The sequence below is a fragment of the Siphateles boraxobius genome, unplaced genomic scaffold (assembly GCF_051911475.1).
Source record: "Siphateles boraxobius isolate OS27281-9 unplaced genomic scaffold, OSU_SipBor_1 3, whole genome shotgun sequence".
Lineage (NCBI taxonomy): Eukaryota > Metazoa > Chordata > Actinopteri > Cypriniformes > Leuciscidae > Siphateles > Siphateles boraxobius.
In genome coordinates this window covers 10659672-10683006 of record NW_027508919.1, presented here as the reverse complement: position 1 = coordinate 10683006, position 23335 = coordinate 10659672, and the positions used below count along the sequence as shown (strand labels likewise).

Here is a 23335-nt window from a genome sequence, read left to right as displayed (position 1 = left end):
CTCTGTCTTAAAAACAGCATTGTGATGTATCTTGAGGTTGTTATTTTAATGGATGGTTATTTTTATAGGGATGATCCAGCATTTTTTAGTGCCGCTCCATCCATATGTGCTGTTGTAACATGCTCAGCTCGTCGCTGACTAATTAGTGGACTTTCGCAGTCTGATGAGATACTGTGTCCGATTTTACAGGTTTATCAGGGCCATACAAGCACTAAAAATACATCTGCATCACTTCACCTATAGCTGAGACCACCTTGGCTGTTAAATGATCATTTATAAAATAAAATAAAATGTGTTCTGTTGTGTTTTAATAATTGTTTTAATGGGAAGTTCACTCAAAAAAGACAATAATAACCCTCATTTCTTTCTCACACAAGCCATTCATGAATTGTTCATTTGGGTCAGACCTGTTCAATGAATTGGTTGATCAGTTTTATAAAATTGGTCTGAATGCTACCACAGAAACCGAAAATTCTCGGGACAGCAGCATTTGTCCAAATTTCAATCTTAACCGTTCTAGTTCATCAGAAGCGATCTTAAAACAGGGCTTTAAGTGTAAAATACTGAACTTGTCCTTTAACATTTTGGCATTCCAGGAGCAGTCCTTACACAAATATATCAGAGAAGAGCTTGGTCTTCAGTGTTTGCACTTTATTGTATAACTTGTTACCATCTAGCTCCAGAATTAGCTTTTGCAGTACCTCGAATGAGTACCTGAGTTCAGGAGGGTAGTTCAAGTTCAGTCCATATATCAATCCCAGCAACATGGCTGTTGCATATATGGGACACTGCTAAGGTTGACCCTCTAACACCACTCCGACATCTGCTGGGCTGTCTTCTATGTCTGCACCTTCAAGTCTTATGACATAAATCCCCATCAGAGTCTTCTGGATTGCCTCCTGAGTGCTGGCAACGTCGGCATCCTAGAGGGCATATTTAAAAAATACAGTACTCTTAAATTCCAGTGTATTAACTTTAACAAAAGCATTTAGCATCCTGGAAAATGCAGCAACAATTTTAAAAGCACATATACTCCCAAATCAGACTGCTAGGGTATTCATTCAGGTAGAGACAGAGAGATTTGATTATGCATTCTTTCTTCACCACAATGTCATCAGTTTAAAGATGCACATAACATTAACAAAATATGGCAACACAGACTATGGCAGCAAGCAGAATTAGTAAAACTTTAAATACTGACATTGTGCAGAGCCGTGGATTGTAACAAAAGTCGGCAAAATTATTACTACTTTTTATAAATCTTAAGGCAAGAGTGCTTCACTTAAAGTTACCTTAGCCAAAACGTTGCTCTCTGTCAATGAAGTAGTGGCATTCCTTAATTTCACCATAGGCAGTGAAGAACTGGAAAAACCATGACGGAAAACATACTGTCATTAATAATATATACTGTAGCCTATATATATATCTCAAATAAAATTACAAAATATATGCGTCTTCAACAGGCGAATGTGGCGCTATTTCTAAGCATTTTCCTCCCAGTTATATTACAAGATCATATACAACTTATTAATAAACCACAGGCTATATGTGCAGATAAGCAGATTAACCCAGAATATGAATGCAACTCTTAACGTGTAACTAAACTGTTGTTGGATGAATCTGCTTATCTGCAAATAATATGGTTTATTAATAAAGTGTGTACGTTACTGGGTTTGATTTTTTTAATATCACTGTCTTAGTACATTTATGCTACCTTCACGTGAATAAGAGTAAGGTAAATATGAGTTTCCTAGTTAAAAATTACACACAAACACTCTTTGAAGTCGATCACTTCAACGCAACAAGCTCACAACCACGACTTCAGAAGTGGGAATTTCTAAATTTCCAATAGCACGTGAAGGCAGTAAGCGTTTTCTTTATAACGTGAGGAAAACGCTTTTACGCATAACTAAACGCGTTGCGTTCATATTTCTATATGCTTTATTTGTATGGTGTTTAATGTTACTGAGTTCGGCTTAATGTACTACTGTAATACTATAAAACCACTTTAAATGTCTTTCAATTTAAGCATTTTAAAAAATGTCTGTTAACTGCTTATGACATTGCTTTGACTGAAAAACATTTTGAATTTTAATAAATTGCCAAATAATTTGTTCCAAGAGCAAACATAGCCTGCATAGTAAGTGTTATACGCTACAGAGAATCATCCAATAATGGCACAATAAACACATTTCACACAATACTCGATAGTAAACGATATATTAAAAGCATCACAGAACAGACTTTCTGAAACACTAAGAGAAATGAAAGACTTTGCCTTTAGATTAACTTTATATTGTCTTACCTGGCTGATACTTGTAGCTTTGACGCCATGCACATTGCCACCTTCTTCGTGCGCCGTCTTCATTCAATACGTTGGAAATCGTCACATCCGGGTTTTTTTGAATCGTGAAATTAAACCCTTTACGTTAGTTTAACAATTGATAATTCAGTATAGTGGAAAATTATACAGGTTAAGTTAATGAAACGCAATACAATAGTGTTTGGGTGGTAAAATAAATATATGTGTGTTATTTTAACAAAAAATATTTGTGTAAAAAGAACAGTGCCACAAAACCATTTTTTTGAGTGCTGAAATGAATCTTTGTTTTAAGAGTTTAGAGTTCTTTGTTCCCACCTTTTTGATTTTTGAACTGTAACTGTCAAAGCCACCTCATTACTGAAGCTCAGCAGCCATCCATTTACACAGATTGTCAAGACACCCTCAACAGGTACATTATTTATTTCTTAAAATCTAAAAACTTTTAAACTTTCAAGTTGTTAGTGGTTTCCTGCTAGTCATTACCTTTTCTCTTTTTAGTTTAACAGCACAAGTGTGAGCAGCTCTCTTCAGTTAAGGATACTTTTTCTCTGCTCCACTAAGTAGGCTAACAGAGAAATATAATTTGTCACGCACACAAAAAAAAAAAAAAAAAAAAACATTAAAGTCCCATGACTTTATATCACTTTTTTATTTTAACATTGTAAAGGACTCACATACTATTTATGCTAATTTTGGCCTTCAAAAGTGTAATTTGTTTTTACATACACAAATAGAAGAGACACACTGAAACTATAAAGAAACTAATATTAATATATATCTTAGCTAATTGTCATTATTGTCTTTATTGATCATAAAATATGACCAATAGCATTGATTTATGTTGGGTGGTGTTCTAGAAAAGTAACAGTTTTGGACATAAGGTTTCTGTCCAATAATGACAATATATACTAACTATATACTTGATAAACTGTTTAATGTGCATTTGAAAATATTCTTGTGCTTTTGAATTTCTTTACACAGAGTGTGAGTATGGCTGGTCCCAGTCAATCTAGATTAACGGTTGAAATGGTTGTAGAGATGCTGCATGAAGAACATTAGGAAGAAGTGGCAATTCTTAGTACTGATTCAGACTCGGCGATGTCTGATGCTGATGACCTAGACTATGTGCCACAGAGTCAATCTGGATTTGTGGGTGTAAATCCAGCTCTTGGAGATGAAGACTCCTTTGATGACATTGAAGACTTGTCTGATGAGTCCTCTGAAGATGAAACTCAGACCCAGTCAAATAGAATGAGTAAAAGGGGGTCTTACTGGAGCAGGCATACTGAATTTGGGATTTTCATTAGTTGTCAGTTTTAATCATCACAATTAAATTAAATAAACATTTGAAAAATATCAGTATGTGTGTAATGAATGAATATAATATCCAAATTTCACTTTTTGAATGGAATTACTGAAATCCACTTTTTGATGATATTCTAATTATATGACCAGCACCTGTATGTATATATATATATATATATATATATATATATATATATATAATCATGTATAATCAGTAATATATATGTATAATCTATATTCATATATATATTTTACATGTTGACCCTCTGAGCCCGTGCGATAGTCTCGTTTTTTTCTTATCAGTGCAAAAGAAGCTCAAAATACTGTTGATTTTGATCTTACATATTAAGTGTTGTACATCATTAGATCCTGATAAGTGTCTATTTTTTTTTTTTTGTGGACACTCACAATAAAAACAAAGTGTTGTGCTTTTTGCCAAATAAAGAAAAACAAACATGATGCGCGTTCAGCATTCTTTCATGATATATATAAAAAAACCGAGACTAATAGGTTTTAATTCCCTCTGATAATAGGTCAGAAGTCAGATTGGATCAGAATTTTCACAATATTTATCCAGTTCATCTGGTTAGGGGTCGGAGTCATCACGCCGGTATGGAGATGAGTTTGTTGAGGTGTCCATGAGGCCTTCACAGTGTTGATGAGGCTGGCACTTCAGGGATGCGTTGTCGTCGTGTCCATGTGATGGTCCTTCCTCAGATCTAGATATGGCCTGGATCCGGCTGTTTGCGGTAAACCTCGGGATAAACGGAGAGACTAAAATTAGCCTCGACGCCATCCTTCTAATGATGTACAAAGTACATCAGGATTTATGGGAAGTGTTCCCGGTTCCGGCTGATCTAAACGATGCAGCCTAACATTGAATTAAAGTAAACTGAAAGTAAACATGTACATGAACACATCCAAACTATATTGCTATAGCCTACTAAAAGTAAATGAGTAAAAATAGACTGAAATATGTTGAAATAAAATGTCTGTATAAGCAACAAACTGCAAATTAGCATATGCTAATCATACAAAATATGTTACAGACTAAATATGACTGTTTAGACAAGATTTTGTGATTAGTTTTGGATAGATAATAAAGTTTTGACTGACTACTGTCACATTAAATAGGTACGCTTTTGTTCAAATTCTGCTCATATGTTAAATATACTATAGTACGGGATGTTTTGTCAAAAATAAAGTAGGTATATTGAATTATCAACTAAGATGTTATTATAGTGTTTGTTCCAATATTCAAACTAATGAATCCTTACCTTTTTTAATACGTATGATAAAATGTATATTTTTTACAAAGAAAGAATACACTTGAAATATTGTTAAAATTGTAATTGTTGTTGTAATTGTAACCTATTTGTAATTGGTTACAATTTCTAATTGTAAAATATGTATATATAGATAATTTATTTTGTCCTTGCATTCTTTGGGACCATGTGACACACCTGTGTAAAAGGCTAATTAATATGCAGCTCATTATGTATGTGGCACATTATCCAGCCTTTGTCTTCTCAGGTGTGAACACGACTCCACACATATTGCCTTTCCAAACAAAAGGTGTCTTATAAAATTTAAATCAATGTATTGTTTTGTGTAAATGATTAGGCAGGATGATTTTCAGATCATTTTGAAGCAAAAATTCTAGGCAACAACACCCATTATTCAAAAGTCTTGTGGACACATTTAGTATGTGTTTTTTGGCCTTATTTCAGACACTTTAAGTTTTAGTTTTTTCAATAACCACGCAAAAAAGTACATAACTGAAAAAAGCACAAATGTCAGAGCATGTCAGAACACCTCCAGGACCCAGACAACACCTCAGACCCCAGAGAGTTAAACAGTTTGACATATAAAAAAACATTGGGAAATTGCTATAAAATGTGTCCATTCATTATGCTTTTTTTAGCTTATTTTTTTTTAATTCCTATATTTATACTATCTAATAATGGTAAGGGGTCCATTTCTAGGAAACACAGAAGTGATTAAATATATACTTTAATACATTGTAAATGTTATAGAAGCACTTCATTTGAATAGTAGCTTAACTTATCTTTGTTTAAGAAATACTGAATGCTTGAATAATTATCAGAGGATTGTAAGCAAATGAAACTTTTTGAATTATTTTAATACTTATTTGTCATACAGTATCCAACTGCAACATGTTTCTATTGCATGCAATCTATTGTTGCATTGGGTTAACCCCACAATGTAACCTGTCATTTTAGTTTTAGATTCAATGGGGACGAATAAATGTTTAATTTGCCCATTCACCACAAGAACCTGGAAGATCCTGTCATAAATGACCATATATGGACGAGTAAGTGGGACGCATCTGCTCAACTGGGTTGTCATTGGCTTTGACATTTCCTTGGCACCTACAGGACTGGCTGTGGTTGGACAATCTTTAAACCCATATTACTAAACGTTTAATGTTGCAAAGTACGTTTTTTCTGTTATAATTACGTCAGTAATACATAAAGTTAACAATGTGGTGTTGATTTGTTGTGAGTAATTACCCCTTTACCGAGATCCTAACCCTAAGTATAAGTTAACTGAACTACAAACAAAGACTATTGCCAAAGAGTATATAACGATAGAGGCTCATGGGTAATGTAGTTTAAAACGTTTAATAAAGAAATTAAAAAAATACTATCTTTACTGAACATAGGGATATCGAGCCCGTTCTCATCCTTTGGCGGCATGTGTGACGCCATATGACAAAACTGCGAAATACTACGCACATGGCACCCTTTAGTGTGAATATAACACCCGAACCCAAGGCGTCATAAAGTTGACTGGCATCCTTTAGCGTGAATATGAGACGCAGACCCTACCCCACACCTAAACCTACCCATCACAGTGCGTGTTATATTGACGATAAAGGGTGCCATGTGCGTAGTATTTCGCCGTTTTGTCATATGGCGTCACATATGACGCCAAAGGATGAGAATGCGTTAGGATATCTAATGGTCATTGTGCAAAACTCTAAGACATATTTGAGAGGCAGGCTATATATATATATATGTATATATATAATTTTTAAGAAAGTGAAGCCAACATCTTTATGTAAACATAGCATAAGAATAGTGTTGACAATAAACAAAGTCATCAATTTAAACAACCAATACACTTGTGACACTTCATTGTCCAACATTGTTTTACTGAATGGCATACTGTCCGAGTACACATAGTGTGTAACTTATGGCTCAAAAGTCTTAACAAAAAATGAATGCACTGCAAAGCCTCGTAATGTAAAAGTTCTGGACATCAGAAATTTGAATGCTCATCCTGCTTATAGTACAGGATCCATGTTGAGCTTTCCCTGGTACATCATCCTCAGTGTGCCTGAAGTGCCCGTACCAATATAGCCCCTGCAGTCTCTTGTGATGCATCTTTCAGCCTTTCACTTCATGTAACTGAAATTCGGCATATTTACTGTATTTGATACAGCATCCAAGTCCTAAAACATATACAATTGTAACATTCTAGCAAATGATTGTCCCAAATATCATTAATATGACAAATGTTCATGTCTCAATTAAAACAATCGTGGTTATGTCTTTTTACAACATCAAATTGTGTATTTACCAAACACAATCCTTAATAAATAATATTCACTATATATTTTGTTATCCAACACAATGTACAAAACTTTACTGGAGAATACAGCATAAATACAGCTAAAGTAGCATATAAAGACTTATGATATTTGAGAGAAATAAAAAAAGGGTTTTTATAATCATGATATGTATCTCCCTATCAAAATCTTCTTCTTCCATGTATATAAGCAATTTGCAATTGTTATCGAGCACAATACAGTACAAATGATGGACAAAAGATGTGATCAAAACAAATAATTTTATTGTCACAAAGCCATGAACCCAAGTGTGTACAGGTGATGAAATTCTTTTTTGCAAACTCTGCAGAATGACAGTATGGATGACAAGTATAGAATATTTACACAACACATACAGTATTAATATACACAGTATATGTTAGGGACTCAATACAAGTAGAGAACAATATATGGTACAATATTATACTATACACAGATTGAAAAATGAAAAAAATAATAAACAAAATAATCACAGTATACATATACAGTGCCGTATGGTATGAATGAGTGAAAATATAATGTCAGGGTCCAGAATAATACTTAGTAAGAGTCCAGTCAGTGTAATTGAAAAAAATGTAGAGCATATGAGGTTGGGGGGTGGGGGTTGCTGTGTGTGTGTTACTGGTATGAATCCAGTCTGCTGGTGCGGGTTCTACGATAACCTCTGCCTGATGGTAACGGTGAGAGCAGTCCATGGCTCGGTTGTCTGGATTCTCCGTGCTTTCCTCACACACACCTGTAAGAAGGGAAGTTTCCTCACACACTCCCTTGTCCTGGAGGGACAGAAGCTCACCTCCAACAGTGTTCTGTGCAGTTCGTAGAGCTTTGCAGTGATGCAGCCAGTCAGGATCCTCTCCACAGTGTAAAATTGAGGGTTGATTTGAGGGTTTTGGTGTTCACACCGAACTTCCTCAGCTGTCTGAGGAAGGAAAGACACTGATGAGCCTTCTTCAGCACAGCATCAGGGTGGATGGGTGAAGTTCTAACCAAAGAAAATATGTATGTAGGAGGTGGTAAATCAGCAAACCATACAGGTCCTTCTCAATAAATTAGCATATTGTGATAAAGTTCATTATTTTCCATAATGTAATGATAAAAATTTAACTTTCATATATTTTAGATTCATTGCACACCGACTGAAATATTTCAGGTATTTTATTGTTTTAATACTGAAGATTTTGGCATACAGCTTATGAAAACCCCAAATTCCTATCTCAAAAAATTAGCATATCATGAAAAGGGTCTCTAAACGACCTATTAACCTAATCATCTGAATCAACTAATTAACTCTAAACACCTGCAAAAGATTCCTGAGGCTTTTAAAAACTCCCAGCCTGTTTCATTACTCAAAACCGCAATCATGGGTAAGACTGCCGACCTGACTGCTGTCCAGAAGGCCATCATTGACACCCTCAAGCAAGAGGGTAAGACACAAAGAAATTTCTGAACAAATAGGCTGTTCCCAGAGTGCTGTATCAAGGCACCTCAGTGGGAAGTCTGTGGGAAGGAAAAAGTGTGGCAAAAAACGCTGCACAACGAGAAGAGGTGACCGGACCCTGAGGAAGATTGTGGAGAAGGACCGATTCCAGACCTTGGGGGACCTGCGGAAGCAGTGGACTGAGTCTGGAGTAGAAACATCCAGAGCCACCGTACATAGGCGTGTGCAGGAAATGGGCTACAGGTGCCGCATTCCCCATGGCAAGCCACTTTTGAACCAGAAACAGCGGCAGAAGCGCCTGACCTGGGCTACAGAGAAGCAGCACTGGACTGTTGCTCAGTGGTCCAAAGTACTTTTTTCGGATGAAAGCAAATTTTGCATGTCATTCGGAAATCAAGGTGCCAGAGTCTGGAGGAAGACTGGGGATAAGGAAATGCCAAAATGCCTGAAGTCCAGTGTCAAGTACCTACAGTCAGTGATGGTCTGGAGTGCCATGTCAGCTGCTGGTGTTGGTCCACTGTGTTTTATCAAGGGCAGGGTCAATGCAGCTAGCTATCAGGAGATTTGGGAGCACTTCATGCTTCCATCTGCTGAAAAGCTTTATGGAGATGAAGATTTCATTTTTCAGCACGACCTGGCACCTGCTCACAGTGCCAAAACCACTGGTAAATGGTTTACTGACCATGGTATTACTGTGCTCAATTGGCCTGCCAACTCTCCTGACCTGAACCCCATAGAGAATCTGTGGGATATTGTGAAGAGAAAGTTGAGAGATGCAAGACCCAACACTCTGGATGAGCTTAAGGCCGCTATCGAAGCATCCTGGGCCTCCATAACACCTCAGCAGTGCCACAGGCTGATTGCCTCCATGCATGGATTCCCGCCCAAGTATTGAGTGCATAACTGAACATAATTATTTAAAGGTTGACTTTTTTTGTATTAAAAACACTTCTTTTATTGGTCGGATGAAATATGCAAATTTTTTGAGATAGGAATTTTGGGTTTTCATGAGCTGTATGCCAAAATCATCAGTATTAAAACAAATAAAAAGACCTGAAATATTTCAGTTGGTGTGCAATGAATCTAAAATATATGAAAGTTTAATTTTTATCATTACATTATGGAAAATAATGAACTTTATCACAATATGCTAATTTATTGAGAAGGACCTGTATATAATTGTATTATTTAAAATTGTTGCACACCAGGGGTAGGCAAGTTCGGTCCTAGAGAGCCACTGTCCTGCAGAATTTAGTTCCAACCCTAATCAAACACACCTGAACAAGCTAATCAATGTCTTCAGGATTACTAAGGCTATAGGCAGGTGAGGTTTTTCTCAGTGTTGGAGCCAAACTCTGCAGGACAGCGGCTCTCTAGGACCAAACTTGCCTACCCCTGCACTAGACTTACCATTGATTCCATGGGCCGTAACTCTGACCTGTCAACGTAGAGCTGGAATGTATTCGTCACAGTGGATAACTGATGCAGTGCTGCACTTGGTGGCCACAGAATCGTCTCCTGTCAACAAAAACTCCATCTCTGGCCTCAGACCCATTTCTCCTTAGTCTGGACCATGTGAACTGACCAACTGCGTGAAGACGGACCTGAGCATTGAGTGTGTTCAGTGCCAGCTATCGGCTCCTCTACCTCTTGATGTAGTCTTTCTGTACAAGTAGAAAATGAGAACATAATACAAGCAGTCATAACAAATTAGTAATGTATTTAAAACTAGTTCAGCATGTCTATTTCTTCATCAACTGGCTTCATCCTCCTTCAAACAATCAGACAAAACAACAATTTAATAATAACTCCAGAAAAATTGTCAGTGCTCACCATATAAAGTAATTTCCTGCCCAATTACCAAAGATAATGGCACAGCCTATTTGCTCATTCTAGGAGCTATAAACATGTATGTATGAATACATGAGAAGGCCATGTTCATTTCTCATCCCCAACAGGACTGGTTGTCCTGGTAAATACTGGTTTGCCTGGCTTGCTCTTTTTCAGCTGTAAAACAAGAAATGTTTATTGACCCCATGTTTAAATACTATTGTTGTTTAAACATATACATTAAGACAGGAACTGAGACGGGCAGAATTTTGGGTGTAAGTTTTAATAATGAGAGAAAGTTGGTACTAGAAAAAGCTGTATCTTCAATAGCAAGCTATATTAATAAATTAATTCCTTTAAACATGATTACTTGCTGCCAGTATTGTTGTAAGCATTTTAACGGCCTCTTCACAGAAAGGATGAGCCCACACTGCAGCTATTTAACATATAACGACACAGAGGAACAATTTTGTTGGAATCACTTTCAGAAATGTTTTTTTTCGAGCTGATGAGTTATAAAATCTTTGACAGCCAATCAGAATCTACTCGACTATAAAAAGCTTAAGCACTTAAAATGGCAGACAACATTACCACAGCACACACTTTTAATAATAAACAGAACTTTATCGTCCGTTTGTTGTGGATGTTAAAATAGTTATCATTATAGTTATTGTTCTTGGTGTTATGAACGAACTTAAAGGGTTAATTCACCCAAAAATGACAATTCTGTCAGTAATTACTCACTCTCATGTTGTTCCAAGTTCCAACCCTGTAAGACTTTCGTCAATCAACCATAAGTTTATCAAGCCACGAGAATACTTTTTGTGCGCAAAAACAAGCACAAATAACGACTTTATTCAACTCCATTTTCTTCTGTGTGGGCCTCTGAGTGAGTCACGTAGTGTCAAGGCTGATTCATACTTCTGCGTCGGACCTACGCCGGAGCCTCTACACCGTAGCCTACGCTTTGGTTTTAATTTATACTTCTGCGTCGTTGTCCGCGTTGACGCACGCAGAGGGAGCATGTGAAACCCGAGCAAGCGGTTTGAGCAGACCAATCACAGCGCTTGCGTCCGCGTAGAATAGACGCGTTGTTACATTTTTGGAGAGGTGCACGTCAGGATACGCCGGAGGGTACGCGCGCTACGCACAGCCTACGGCGTAGCTACGGCGTAAGTTTGACGCAGAAGTATAAATTGGGCTTAACAGCACAGCGCTTCTGTGTTGTACGTCACACGCATCACACACATGACCTGCGTCGGCCAATAGCGAGCCTACGTTCTGACGTACAACACAGAAGCACTGTGCTGTTACACTATGTAAACTCACTCAGAGGCCCACAGAGAAGAAAAGGAAGAGTTGAATAAGTCGTTATTTTTGCGCACAAAAAATATTCTTGTCGCTGGATAAACTCAAGGTTGAGGTACTGTAGTCACTTGGACTCTTTTAAACATTATCTTTTCTAACTGTCTAGGCCGGCAAGTTTCGATCCCTTAGCTACTATGGAGGAGTGAGACAGCTCTCAGATTTAATCAAAAATATCTTAATTTGTGTTCCGAAGATGAATGAAAGTCTTACGGGGTTGGAACAACATGAGGGTGAGTAAATACTGACAGAATTTTCATTTATGGGTGAACTAATCGTTTAAGTGATCTGATTAGGACAAGTTATTTGAAGATCTGAAGTATATCTTTATATATATTTTAAGATGGAAAAATGTGCTTTTATAGATACTAGACACGTGACTTTCAAATGAGAGATTGGTATCAAAGAGCACACCCAGGTTCCTAACTGACGACGAAGACTTGACAGAGCAGCCATCAAGTGTTAAACAGTATTCTAGGTTATTGCGTGTGGAAGTTTTTTGTCCAATAATTAGAATCTCTGTTTTTTCAGAATTTAGTAGTAGGAAATTACTAGTCATCCATTGTTTTATGTCAGCTATGCATTCTGTTAGTTTTGTGAATTGGTAAGTTTCGTTAGGTTTTGAAGAAATATAGAGCTGAGCATCATCAGCATAAAAGTGAAAACGTCTCAGTTACGTATGTAACCCTAGTTCCCTGATAGGGAACGAGACGCTGCGTCAAGCTGTGGGAACGCCTCTGCGTGTGTGCGTCATGAAGCACGTATGGAATCAGTCCAATCGAGAGACGGAACGTCATAGGCGGGTGACGTCATCGACCAGGAAACTATAAAGCACCCCCAAAACACAAGCGCGACAGCTTCTGATAGGCCTGAAGGAAGCGCTAACGGGCATGCTGGGAGTATGGCAGAACGACGCAGCGTCTCGTTCCCTATCAGGGAACTAGGGTTACATACGTAACCGAGACGTTCCCTTTCAAGGGAACTCGAGCTGCGTCAAGCTGTGGGAACGCCAATACCCACGTCGCCATAGGAGCAAATGACCGTCATGTGGGAACTAGCGCACAGAGGACGAGAGCACCTGCGCCCCAGGAGTGGAACTTAAGTCCAATTCATAGAACTTAACAAATGTATGCGGTGAGGACCACCCAGCCGCATCACAAACATCACTTAGCGATACTCCTGACAACAATGCTTTAGAAGCAGCCATACTCCTAGTAGAGTGGGCTCGTAAAGCCAAAGGTGAAGGCTGACAAGCCGACTTATAAGCAAGTGAGATGGCCTCAACCACCCATTTGCTCATTCTCTGTTTAGACGCGGGACACCCTTTCCTGGGTGGCCCAAAGCACACAAATAACTGTTCTGATTTCCTCCACAGGGCAGCTCTGTGGACGTAAGCGTCTAACGCCCTAACCGAGCAGAGAAGGTTAAGTTTCTCCTGATCTGATGACACAAAAGGAGGAGGATAGAAAGCCTGCAGCACTGTAGGTCTAATAGCATTAGTAGGAACCTTAGGGACATAACCTGGTCTAGGGTATAGAAAAGCCTTAACCATACCAGGCGAAAACTCCAGGCACGAGGGTGCAACCGAAAGGGCCTGCAAATCTACTATTCTCTTAAGTGAGGAGATTGCAAGCAGAAAAAGAGTTTTATACGTGATACATTTCTCAGAAACTTCCTCAATAGGTTCAAAGGGGGCCAAAGAAAGGCCCTCTAGTACAATGGCCAAATCCCAAGTCGGCACCCTCGTACGAACTGCAGGCCTCAGCCTCAAAGTGCCACGAAGGAAGCGAGTTATAAGTGGGTGTCTCCCAAGAGAAACTCCACTGAAAGGGACATGGAAAGCAGCTAGTGCCGCCATATGCACCTTTAGTGTGGAGGGGGATAACCCTGCAGAGAAACGCTCCTGCAGAAACTCCAGCACTGCGCCCACTGGGCCGTTAACTGGGTCCTGCCGGTGTTCTGCACACCAAGAAGTGAAAAGTTTCCACTTCAGGGCATATAACTTCCTCGTGGACGGAGCTCTGGAGTGAAGGATGGTCTCAACAACCTCAGTTGAGAGACCAGATTCTATGAGCTGGGCCCTCTCAGAGGCCAAGCCCACAGTTTCCACAACTCTGGGCGGGGGTGAAATATCGTACCACCCCTCCTGAGAGAGTAGATCCCTCCTGATCGGAATCTCCAAGGGAGAGACTATTAGGTCCTCGAACCATACTCGGGCCGGCCAGAACGGGGCTACTAGAAGTAGGCTGACCCCGTCCCGGCGAACCCTCTCCAGAACTCCTGGTAGCAGAGCAACCGGGGGAAAAGCATACAGACGTGACCTCGGCCACGGCTGTACCAGAGCGTCCAACCCCAGAGGGGTTGGCTGACTGATGGAGAACCACAGATGACAGTGCGTTGTCTCCTTGGAAGCGAATAGGTCCACCTCTGCGCGACCGAAACTCAACCAAAGGAGCTCCACCACCTCGGGGTGGAGCCTCCATTCCCCCGGCCTCGGCCCCTGCCTCAACAGGGAGTCTGCTACCACATTCAAATAACCAGGAAGATACATAGCTCTCAGAGACCGTAACTTCCCCTGGGACCACAGGAGGATCTGACGGGCCAACTTGTAAAGTGGACGCGACCGCAGGCCCCCCTGATGATTTATATACGAGACCACCGACATGTTGTCTGACTGAACTAACACATGATGACCTCTGAGGTCTGCTAGGAAGTGTTTCAAAGCTTGGAACACCATAAACATCTCTAGACAATTTATATGCCATGATAGATGATGGTCCTGCCACAGACCTTGGGCTGGACGACTCCTCAGAGGGGGCGAGCGTCCCTCGGGAAAGCGCTCGCTGGGACCGTCTGAGCCCTGGCATGAAGGCGGGGTTGGCAGAACGGGCCCCTGAGGGCACCGAAGAAGAGCGGGCACCGTGTAATGCGGTGAACACCTCTCTCCCACGGCAGGGACCACTCTCAGCATCCTGACGCCAGCCGCGTTCGGAAGCACGCTCTGCGGTTGGCGCGCAGAGATAAATCTGCAGCCTGACGCAGTTCGCAAACTACGTCAGTGCTGACCTCTTGAGTGTCACTCACATCCTTTAATAAGTCAGCCTGGTATGCTTGCAAGATGGACATCATGTGCAGGCACGCCGAGGCTTGACCGGCCGTCGAATACGCCTTACCCACTAAAGCTGACGTACTTCTAAGAGGCTTAGAGGGTAAAAGTTGTGCTTTAAAAGAAGATGCAGCTTCAGCAGAAAGATGACTAGCAAGCGCCTCTTCTGCTTTGGGCATCGCCCCATAACCATGAGATTTAGCCCCCACAATGTTTGAATAAGTGGAAGTTTGAGGGCTAAAAACACGATAAGAGACCGGCTTTTTCCACGATCTCGAAACCTCTGTGTGGAGATCAGGGAAGAAGGGCAAGCACCGGCGTGGAGGTTGAGAACGGGAAGGCAAAAATCTTTCATCTAATTTAGATTTTTCTCTATACTCCTGCCTAACAGCTGGCCACTCGATGCTTAATTTAGAAACAGCACGAGTGAGCACCTCCATAAGCTCCTCACTTTCGGAAGAGAGAGATGGCGAATCATCGACATCTCCCGCATCCAGACTAACAACATCCAGATCCTCAGAACTGGATAGTTGCAGTACTGGGGCCTCAGTCCGGGGGGAAGAAACCGCAGAGCGTGCTTCCGAACCCGAGACTGAGGCACTGGATCTAACAAGTAAGGGCTGAGATCCATCTGTGATCCCCACGAATGACGTCGCCGCTCAGCCTCGGCATAAGCGGGACCCGATCCGCGGGTATCGCGAACCGAACCAGTCTCCTCAAAGAGTGATCGGCGGGAGCGGAGCGTTCTAAGAGGCAAACGCTCGCAATGCTCACAATCAGCCCCCTCGAGAGCTGACTGGGCATGCTGCACTCCCAAGCAAACAACACATAAGCTGTGTGTATCCCCGCTTGTTAAATAGCGCGAGCAGGGAGGAACACACTTCTTAAATTGTTGTTCGCTCGCCATTGTCTCTCAATATAATATATATAATATATATATATATATATATATATATATATATATATATATATATAGTTTTTTGAAATAGTGAAACTCCTGCTTAGTGACAGACAAAAACACTTGAGACAGATCCACATATAGCGCTTACTGAAGGCATAGAAGCTGTCGCGCTTGTGTTTTGGGGGTGCTTTATAGTTTCCTGGTCGATGACGTCACCCGCCTATGACGTTCCGTCTCTCCATTGGACTGATTCCATACGTGCTTTATGACGCACACACGCAGAGTCGTTCCCACAGCTTGACGCAGCTCGAGTTCCCTTGAAAGGGAACTAATTCCATGTTCCCTAATGATATCTCCTAACGGTAGCATATACAGAGTGAACAGCAGCGATCCTAGTACTGAGTCTTGTGGTACGCCATACTGAACTTTTGACCGATAAGACATCTCTTCATTTACTGCTACAAACTGATAACGGTCAGATAAGTATGATTTAAATCATGCTAGTGCAATTCCACTTATGCCAACATAGTTTTCTAGTCTATTTAATAGAATGTTGTGGTCAATGGTGTCAAATGCAGCACTAAGATCAAGTAACACTAATAGAGAGATACAACCACGATCGGATGATAAGAGCAAATCATTTGTGACTTTTAATGAGAGCAGTCTCAGTACTATGGTACGGTCTAAATCCGGACTGAAAATCCTCGCAGATAGAATTTCCTTCAAGAAAGGAACACAGCTGTGAGGATACTGCCTTTTCTAATATCTTTGACAGAAAAGGCAAATTCGAGATCGGCCTGTAATTGACTAATTCTGTAAGATCAAGTTGCGTTTTTTTAACAAGCGGTTTAATCATAGCCAGCTTAAAGGGTTTTGTTACGTATCCTAGAGAAAAAGTCGAATTAATGATATTGAGAAGAGAATTTATGACTTCTGGAAGCATCTCTTTCAATAGTTTAGTCGGTATAGGGTCTAACATACAAGTTGTCAATTTAGATGAGTTAACGATTTTGCTAAATTCTTCTCCTATAGAAACAAATGAATCAAATTTTTCCTCAGGGAGACTAGAATGCACTCCCTGATGCGATACTGTAGTAGACGGTTGCATAGTTATAATTTTGTCCCTGATATTATCGATCTTATAAGTGAAGAAGTTCATAAAGTCATTACTGCTGTGTTTCTTGGAAACTTCTGGGCTTGAAGCTTTCTTTTTTGTTAGTTTAGCAACTTTTTCAAATAAATACCTAGGATTATGTTTATTTTCTTCTAATAGGGTTGAAAAATAAGCAGATCTAGCAGCTTTTAAAGCCTCTCTGTAAAGCAATCGAGCTCTCCTTCCATGCAATCCAAAATACATCTAGTTTTGTTTTCTTCCAGTTGCGCTCCATTTTTCTGGCTGCTCTCTTAAGGGCCTGAGTGTGCTCGTTGTACCACGCCGTTGGACTATTTTCTTTAATCTTCTTTAAACGCAGCGGATCAACTGTGTCTAAAGTGCTGGAAAAGAGAGAGTTAAAAGTTTCTGTTGCAATATCGAGTTCTTCTAAGCTATCTGGGATGCTGAGATGATGAAACTGATCAGGAAGATTATTGATAAAGCAATCTTTCATGGCAGAAGTGATAGGTCTAACATATTTATATCACGGAGTCGGCTTTGCAGCCTTGGCTAAATGTAATTTACATGAGACTAGATAATGATCTGAGATGTCGTCGCTCTGCTGCAGTATTTCAACGGCATCAACATCTATTCCATGTGATAATATTAGATCTAGAGTATGATTACGACAATGAGTAGGTCCTGACACGTGTTGTCTAACTCCAATTGAGTTTACAATGTCTTTAAATGCCAATCCCAATGCATCTTTTTCATTATCTACAGGTATATTAAAATCAACCAACAATTATTACTTTATCTGCAGCCAATACTAATTCTGATAGAAAGTCAGCAAATTCTTTGATAAAGTCTTTATGGTGCCCCGGTGGCCTGTATACAGTAGAAGAATTCTCAAACGTGATTTATCGTTTATACTATATATTTTTACATTAAACACCAACACTTCAAAAGAAATATATTTAAAACTAGATTTCTTAGTGGTTTTGAAAATATTACTATAAATTACAGCAACACCTCCCCCTTTGCCTTTCGGACGAGGTTCATGTTTATAACAGTAATCTTGCGGAGTGGACTCATTTCAAGTAATGTATTCGTTTGGTTTTAGCCAGGTTTCTGTCAAACACAGCACATCTCGGTTATAATCTGAGATCATATCATTAACAATAAGTGCTTTTGAAGTAAGGGATCGAATATTCAGCAACCCAAGCTTTATCGTTTTCCCATCTGTATTGTATCTGTTTTTTTATTTGTTGAACATCAATAAAATTTTTAACCTTAGATAGGTTTGGAAGTTTTTTGTATTTCCAAATTCGGGGAACAGACACAGTCTCTATATGATGATATCTAGGTGAAAGAACCTCTATGGGATTTATCTGACCTTGGTGATGTACTGTTGGTACGAGAAGAGACGGCGCCAATATGTAAAGGTTAATAAAGAATACAATGGATTTGATATGAACTTTCTGATATAAATGGTCCGACTACTTACAATGTGCAAGTGAGTTGAGGCAATGGCCAATGACAGCAGCTGGAGTAAAAGTCATAGAATTTTGTACGAGTACACTTGCACAATATCATATGAATTTGCTGACTTGGTCAGTTGAATGAACTATTACTACTTCGACATGACGCTTTATTGTGGGTTCTTACTGATGGGGTACTGTAGTATGTAAAACAAAGTTTAAGAAACATCAAATGCTGTGCAAAATGTAACTGCAGTAATGTAAGGGTTAAGACCAACACAGACATACCATTGGAAACATTTGCCTTTGCAGCTTTTTTCATTCTCCATAAACACACAAGATGGCCAAATTCATTCCTCTCCACGAAGACAGGTTTAACAAGCCCTTGACAACACTTCCTTTTCAGCTGAAACAAAGAGAAATATATACATGTTGAGACAGTGTGTTAAAAATTACCCGTGACCAAATTATTTGAGAGTAAGGACTTTAAGGAAAGCAATAAAACATAAAATAAGGATACATTCATTAAAGCAAATCAGCTATAATTAACATGTGTTCAACATTACCTAATTTGAAGGACTTGTTCAGCCTCCCTGGCAGCTTCTTCAAGATCAGCACTGGGAGCTTTGAGTTCAAGTTCCCTGTTAATAGCAGCTTTCTGACAGAATTGATCAAATTTTGATTTTAAAAAATATTCCATGATGAAGAAGAGAAAGACAGAGAGCAAAAATATGTGTAAATTAATTACAGTTAAAAAAAAACACAGAGACAGAGAGAGACAGAGACAGACAGAAAGTGAGTTTTTGCGAGAGTTGGCCTCTTAAAAGAGCTGTTGGATTAAATGTTGTTGTGGGAGATGGAGATAAAGGAGTATGTGATCTGAAGTAACTGCAAGACAGAAGAAGAATATTGAATTACAATTACATTACAAAAAGCTATTAAAGGCATGGCCAGTGATGTGGTTTTTGTGGTAAAACCATGGCAAGTGTTGTGTTACTGTTTCAACTACAAACACCACAGTAAAACTATGGTTACTGTGGTAAAACCAGTGTTGGGAAGGATACTTTCAAAACGTATTTCGTTACAGAATACAGAATACATGCCCAAAAATGTAATTTGTAACGTATTCCGTTATGTTACTCAATCTGAGTAACGTATTCTGAATACTTGGATTACTTCCACATTGAATTGCATTTTATAAGTGTAGGAATGCGGCCATCAAATCCTGCTTGCTAAACAGACCTATTCTGGTGTGTTCTTCTGTTCCAACTGGCTGAATGTGTTAGGCCCATGTCTCCCTGAAAGTGCAATATATTATAATTTGCTATAGAAGAACAAAGACTATGTATGTTGCGGTCACCGGTGCGGTGATGAGGTGGTGACGCGTTCATGTAACATGTAAAGGTGGCACTGCCAATAAAGGACCTAAAAGCTGTCACAAAGAACTGGCAAAAGTAGCCTAATGACTGAATATGTTAGTGTCGGCTGCAAAGATGAAGTTGACGATGCTGACTCGCGATCTTCGCAGCAGCCTAGTGAACACGCCGGAGAGAAATGCACATTTCATACGGATTACATAAACAGAGAGCAGTCTGTTTTCTTTCGTTTTGAATTGTTCTGTTTAAAAGTAGACATGTCTGTGAGGCAAGTAGGCTATAGCCTACCTTATACGCTAAGTTTCGGTTCATCGATGAGACTAGCCCCAGTTCACGCACCGGCGCCACCGTGCCGTGATAACTATTGTCTGCTATATTTACAACTTATTTATTTATTCCAGGCAATTGGTTGATGAAACATTGATTAAAATTCACATACAATTAATACAAATCGAAATTCACTTTAAAGAAAGGCTTTGTGCATCTGTTTGATGTCTCTGTGAAAGTTTTAAAGCAGTCTCTTAGTGCCACTTTCAGAGTGGTCACGTCCGTAACATTGTTTTTTCCTCATAAATGCTAACAGGAAAAATAAAATAAAATGATTATTTCATGTTCTGTGGAGAGCCAACCCTTCTTCATCCGGTCGGTATTACTTTTGCTTTGCGCAGTACAGAAGTAGCCTACTAAAAAATATTTGGCCTAAAAGTTAAATATTTTTATTTTTTATTTCCCTCATATTAAATATAAAACGCATGTGTAGACAGATTTTTTCTAATGTCTGGACTCCTTTACTAAGGGTGTATGGATATACAAACAGAAGTTTCGATATATTCGTATTAAATGCATTTTCTGAGAATTTATATTTCAAGTTTTGACTGCAAATGTCACGTCCAACGCAATTGCTAAATTTTAAATAATTATTCCGCAACTAGTTTTGTGGTTTAGGTCTACGTATTTTATAGCCTAATGTTAACTTCAAATAATACTAATAGTAATTTAAAGATGTGTTAGCATTGGATCTGGACGAGAAGGATAACTCTGGAAGTTGGAAGGAGTGTGTCGCGATTCTGCCTTCTCACACGAGACACAGGTTCATGGATCTGAGTGTCGCGATTTCGGTTTCATATCGCATATCGTTACAGCCCTGTAGCTAGTAGCCTACATGATACAACTATAAAATAGCAAGGTGACCAGTAAAACTACAGCAGACGACTACCCCTGGCTAATAAAAAAAAAAAAAACTTATATTTAATAACTATTAAAAACGAATAACTTATAAACAGTTATATTTTTTCTCCTTTCTCTTTCTTTAATGTGAAATGCTGTTTGAATTTCCAAGATAGAAACGCATTCTTGCCCTGGCTCTGTTGTTCCGGCTCCATATCTAGCTCCCACTTCTCCTCTTCCGAGTCCATTGTGACTGATCAAACCGCTTTTTTTTTCGTTTTCATATTGGGTTTCTGGGAAAAACATGGAGTTGCCTTAATTTATTTAGAGAGTGAATAAACTCATGAAACAGAAAAGTATCGTCATGTAATCCATTGATTTCAACAATGTAACTGTATTCTAAATACCAACTATTTAAATTGTAACTGTAACGGAATACAGTTACTCATAATTTGTATTCTGAATACGTAACGCCGGTACATGTATTCCGTTACTCCCCAACACTGGGTAAAACCATGGCAAGTGCTGTGGTTACTGTTCTTTACCTACAAATAGTAGACAGTAAAAACACAGACTGTGGTAAAATCATGGTATATTACTGTGTTTTAATTACAAATACCACAGTACAACTAAGTAACTGTGGTAAAAAACATGGTAAGTGTTGGGTTACTGTGCTTTAACTACAATATTACACAATAAAAACACTGTTACTGTGGTAAAAGCATTGTAAGTGTTGTGGTTATCATGGTTAACGGTGGAAGAAGCATGGTATAACGTTACTGTGCTTTTACTACACATGACATGGCGGATCGACAGTTACTGGTAAAACATAGTAACTGTGTGGACTTTTTGCATGATACCTTTCCCAATGAATTTCCCTGTCACAATGAAAACTAATTTAATAATGCTGGCGTCCGTTTGAATGAACGTCGCACAGCTTGAAATATAAATACCGATTTGAAACACTACATCTTTTCATTCATAAACACGGGACTATAGACGGATGAAAACCCTACCTGTACGTGTGATGGAGTCATCAAAAATATATATTTTTATAGCAATAAACTACTTTGAATAGCTGGGAGAGTTTGACATAAACTCGTAATCTTAGCAGGTAGATTAAAAAAACCCATAATGCATTGAGGCGAAAGTCAAAGTTTGTTTATAATGCATTTCTCCATATCTCCAGCTGCCGGTAGGGAAGCAAATTTAGGGAACGCTCTTATGTGTCGTATTTGAAGGTAGTCACAAACGACCTAAATGGTCGTATGGGTTGGAGGACTTGTTGGTTTTGATATAGCTACAGCGTTTACAGTTTCCAAGGAAATCAACCAAAAAACTGCTTGTGAATTGACATGTAGCTGTTTACACAATGAACTAGGATAGGAGAAAGTATTTTCACATTGACATGTGAGATTGTTTGCATGTAAGTGGGAAAAGAAAAAGAGGACAGTTGCCTAAGTAATTACTCTAAACGAGCTGGACCTGCAATGTAATAATTAAATAATCAAATCACGAGACCGTTTGAGAATCAACAGATTTCCCACAGAACGATCAGCGTTTGAACTCTGAGACATTAAATGGATTAAAGAAACAAGGAAATAATTAATAAAAAAATCGACAATGCTAAATGAACAGAGAAAAGAAGGTTGCCGGCGCAACACAAAAAATGCACGCACACACACATACACGCATTCTCGAGGGGCACATTTCCAAGGAGCTATGAGAACCTAATCAAGGGTGACTTGACTTTGCTTGGAGGATGTGTGCATGAGAACGTGTGCGCATGTGGAAGAGTGTGAGAGAGCCAGGGAATTTGCAAGGGGCAGCACAAATGGTGGGATGATTGAAAAAGAGAGAGAGAGATGGAGAAAAAAGCTAGAGAGGGAAGTCTGGGCCTGGCACGGCTTGAGGAGAACAAGTTTGAAAAGGATAGAGAATCTCGCAGAGGGCGGTGAAGACATGAGAATGTTTTTTTTTTTTGGAGTGTGGTCTTAGCATGCAGGTTGTTAGTGTGGGCACTGCTGCAAATGCAACTGCATTTTAATAAATATAAAATCTAATATCTGTGTGTGACCGTTCAGAGGGGAGAAACACATTGTTATGGCACCAAAAAGGTGGAAGAGCGCTAAAAAAAGAGAGAAGGCGAGAAAGATGATATATCGAAGATAGCCTTACTCATCTCTCTGTCATACTCCATGGCATTTGAGGTAAAATAATTAGAAAATGGCTCCAAATGGCAGACTCTAATAAACCTTAGAGATGAGTCCAGGGGGCTGGAGATATTATGGGATGTTGCCTCACAGAGAGTTGACT

The 23335-nt window shown here is 39.3% G+C and overlaps 1 long non-coding RNA gene across 1 annotated transcript; it reads right to left on the bottom strand.

Annotated features, from left to right (window-relative positions):
- Positions 1 to 10616: 10616 nt before the first annotated feature.
- LOC143757105 (uncharacterized) lies at positions 10617 to 22112 on the bottom strand. The gene is made up of 4 exons (XR_013210399.1): positions 22036 to 22112; positions 19043 to 19364; positions 18765 to 18882; positions 10617 to 10707 (listed from the first exon to the last, which is right to left on the bottom strand). It is a non-coding gene; the product is annotated as an uncharacterized LOC143757105 (long non-coding RNA).
- Between the last annotated feature and the right edge of the window lie 1223 nt (positions 22113 to 23335).